General features: G+C 34.6%; 1 non-coding gene across 1 annotated transcript; it reads right to left on the bottom strand.

The window, feature by feature from the left end:
* Window positions 1-1,681: 1,681 nt before the first annotated feature.
* Window positions 1,682-1,786, bottom strand: LOC148093813 (U6 spliceosomal RNA). Its single transcript, XR_015714112.1, has one exon. It is a non-coding gene; the product is annotated as a U6 spliceosomal RNA (small nuclear RNA).
* Between the last annotated feature and the right edge of the window lie 2,421 nt (window positions 1,787-4,207).

Below are 4,207 nucleotides of genomic sequence, written 5' to 3' on the forward strand. Positions count from 1 at the left end.
GGGAGTGGAAGCACTTACTAACTGTTATACAGTGCTTGTGTACATTCCTTTTGATCTTCAGAATATAGAGTCAAAATACTGTTTTTCAAACTTACTTTGGTTTGCTTTCCTTTCCCATCCCCCTTCAGTGTAGTTTATAATAGTTAGACTCATTTATTATTGTTTGGATTGAATTTTTGGGTTATTCCCTCATGCTGCTTGATTTGAATCATTTATTTATATTTTTGGTCCATGAAACACTATCATGGTTTCTAAAAGGCAGAACTGTAAAAAGAGTTACACTCAGAGCTGTTCCCGTCATGCTTTTCACCCCTTGCTTCTCCCCCTACTCCTACAGGGAAAAGCAGTGGTATTAGTTTCTGGGTTATCCTTTCTTTTGGCACAAACGAGCAGATACATGTATATTTTATTTCTTTTTCTTTCTTTCATGAAAAGTGGCATATAATAGGTACATTATTGCATTTTTTCATTATTATTATTATTATTATTATTAATGTATCCCAGAAAACAGTTCGTATTAGTTCATGGAAGTCTTCTTCCAATTCTTTTCTGCTTACAGCTGTGTAGATATAATTTATTTAACCACTCTCCTATATTTAGACATTTTTATTGTTTTCAATATTTTGCAAAAACAAACAATGCTGTAATTAATAACCCTGTCTGAATGTATTTTTGTATTATTGGAGGTGTATCTTCTGGGTGAATTCCCAGAAGTGGAAATGCTGAGTTAAAAGGTAAGTGTATAAGCAGTTTTCTTAGGTATTGCCAAATTCCCCTCCAAAAAGTTGTACCAGTTTGCATTCCTAATAAAAACGTATAAGAGTGCCTGTTTCCTTACAGAATGTATTATCATACCTTTTAATTGTCATCTGATAATATTACACTAGTATAGTTTTTAATTTTCATTTTTCTAATTATGAGGGAGATTAAATATCTTTTCCTATCTTTAAAAGTCACTTTTATATCTCTTTTTGTGAATTGTCTGCTTGTGTCTTTTCTCCATTTTAATGGACTTTAAAAAATCCTTTTCTCTTCATTTTAAGAAATCTTTATATATTAGCAATACTAGTACTTTATCCACAGTTAGATCTATGATGCAAATATTTTTTCAAAGTTTTTCAGTTGTCTTCGACTTCATTATTTTGTGGCATGAAAAAAACTTTTATTTTTATATAGCCAGTTATCAGTTTTTGAGAAAAAAAAAGTGTCTCTGGATTTTGAGCCATGTTTAAAAAACCTCTTCCTATACCAAGGTTATAGAGGAAATCACCAACGTTTTCTTCTAGTACTCCCCCGACCTCCATTCTTTTTTCGTTTAAATCCCTGTTCCATTTGGAGTTTATGTTTATGTACGGTGTGAGGTAGGGATCTAAATTTATTTTATTCCAAATTGCTATCCTGCTGTCCCAGAACTCTCTGATTAAAATTATAATATTCTTCCTAGTAATCTGTGATGTCACAAATTTATACTAAATTTATCATATACTAAATTTTCATTTGTTCTTGGGTCTATTTTTGGGCTGTCTGATCTATTCTCTCTGTCTATTTATCTATTCATGTACCAGTATTATACTGTTTTAATTATGAAGACTTCACAGTATATGTCTGTTAGAGCTAGTCCCTTTTCCTAATCTTTCCTTTTCAATAGACAAGTGTACTCTTGTCTATTCTTGCATGTTTGTTTTTCCATGATTTCTTCTTGAATTCGAGTGTCATCCTTTGTACAAGGCCATTCTAATTTTCTCTGAATCATTTCAATTTAGTTTAAGTGCTGCCAGAGTGAAGATTCCACATGATTTTTAATATCAACTTGTCTACCTCCATAAAAAAGTTTATTCATGTTTTTATGTATACTCTATTAAATTTTACATTAACTTAGAGAGAGTTGACAGTTTATACTGAGTCGTGCTAACCCCAAACTGGGAGTGCTTTTCCATCTGTTCAAGTCTCCTTTTATAGCTTTTAGGAATGTTTTCCTCATATAGCTTTGCACCTTTTCTTTTAAGTTTATTCTGAAGTATTTAATATTTTCTGCTGTTAATGTAAATGAACATTTTTCTTTTATTATGTCTTCTAACTAGTTATTACATGTATATATGAAAAATAACTTCTGTATGTAATATTTTTATCTTACTACTTTTAACAAATTTTAAAATTTTTCTTGACTTGAACCAGAAATAAATTTTTATTGTGTTAAGCTTTTGAGGTTTGGTTTATTTGTTATAATAGTTAGCCAGTTCTGACTAATACAAGGTAGACATAATTTTATTCCCATTTTAAAATAAAGAAACTGAGGCCAGAGATATTAATAAATTTGCTCAAGGTCACAGAGAGAGCAATGGGTAAAACTGGATTTTAATCAAGATCCTGTGCTATTAACCAGTGCATAATACTTTCTCCTCAAGGAGTGGGTTCCCCAAGTGTCTCTATTAGTTTTTGTTTGAAAAAGAGAGAGCAAGTTCATTCCTCACCCTTCTTTGTCCACTGTGGCAGCTGTATTATTAATTGCAGGGAACTGAGGGGACGTATAAGGAGGTCTACTGGATGGGCAATAAATAGCACTGGAGTGGATCAGCAAAGCAAATAGATTTAAGAGATTGTGATTTTTCACCTCACTTTATGGACACAGAAAGCTATACAAGATTTTGTAGCTATAAAATTTATAAAAGCTCAGTTCTGATCTACCTTTCATATTGTTCCAAGTGTATAAACAGTATGATCTTTCCTTTTTCCCCTTTTCTATTGAATTTATTGGGGTAACACTGGTTAAGAAAATGATATAGGTTTCAGGTGCACAGTTCTACAACACATCATCTGTATACTGTATTGCGTGTTCACCACCCCAACTCACGTCTCCTTCCATCACCATTTATTCCCTCTATACCCTTCTCCGTCTCCCCCACCTGCCTCCCCCAGGCAATTACCACACTGTTGTCCGTATCCATAAGAAAAAGACAAGTACCATATGATTTCACTCATGTGGAATCTAATGAACAAAATGAACTAACAAGCAAAATAGATACTCACTCATAGACAGAGCAGGCTGGCAGCTGTCTCGTGGGGAGGGGCCTGAGTGAGGGGGGCGAGGGATTGAGCACTATGATCTTTCAAAAATAAAAATAGTTAACTGTCATTTCCTCATTCTTAAACTTTTTAATGGAGTCGTGGTGGTCTCAGAATACAGGCAGAACTTCTTCACATGTCCTCTGTTTACTGTCGAAGCTCAGCTCCACCCCACACTCTCCACACTGTCCAGACTCAGCTCCACCCCACACTCTCCACACTGTCCAGGCTCAGCTCCACCCCACGCTTTTCCACGCTGGCAATCTAGCCGTAGTGACATAACTGCAGTGCTTCATCCTTCTGCATCCCACTCAGACAGCGCCTCCTCCAGGATGCCTTTCCTGACCCTGCCTCATAGACCCCTTCCATACCTTCTGTAGTGCCTTGTTCTAACCTTAACCACATTGCATTATAATCACTTAATTAAACTCTTATCTACCAAATAAGACTATATTATTTACTTTTAGTTTCTAGATTCTACTACCATGCCTTACATAGTAGGCACTTAATATGTTTGTTGACTAAGTGAATATTTTCTTCTTAACCTTTTTAAAAAATTTTCATGGCAAACTCTTATCCCTTCTTAGTATATTTTCTTCTCCCCTGCATGGGAAATGATTTTCCTATATCCTCAGGATTGTCACCATGATGAGCTGTGGGCTGTCATGAACCTTTCAAACTCTCAAGAGAAACCTCATATCAATGACATAAATTTTTTTTTTTAAAGAAAATAATCAACTGATATATTTTTTTCTTTCCACTTATTTTCTTTTCCGTATGGGAATGATTTGCAGCTGTCATTGGGATGAGTAATTCCCAGCCTTTTATAAAATGCAAACCTGAAAATGTTCTTTGAAATCTGACCGTGCCATTTCTAAAAGGCATCACTTCCTGTCAAACGTCTGCTCCAACTCTGGCAATCGATATTTTACAAGTATCAGATGTATTCTCTGGACCATTTTTCTTCAGATTTGGGAGCAATAAGAGCTATTGTTTATTGAGCTTTATCTCTGTGTTAGACACTCTTCTAAGCATATTACATACAGATTATTTTATGAAACTGATTTAATTTTAATCATTTTACAGATGAAGAAACTGAGGCATGTAGGGATCAACTAACTTGCCCAAAGTGCCTTAGGCACAG

This window comes from Miniopterus natalensis, chromosome 2 (genome assembly GCF_054644295.1).
Source record: "Miniopterus natalensis isolate mMinNat1 chromosome 2, mMinNat1.hap1, whole genome shotgun sequence".
In the NCBI taxonomy this organism is placed as follows: domain Eukaryota; kingdom Metazoa; phylum Chordata; class Mammalia; order Chiroptera; family Miniopteridae; genus Miniopterus; species Miniopterus natalensis.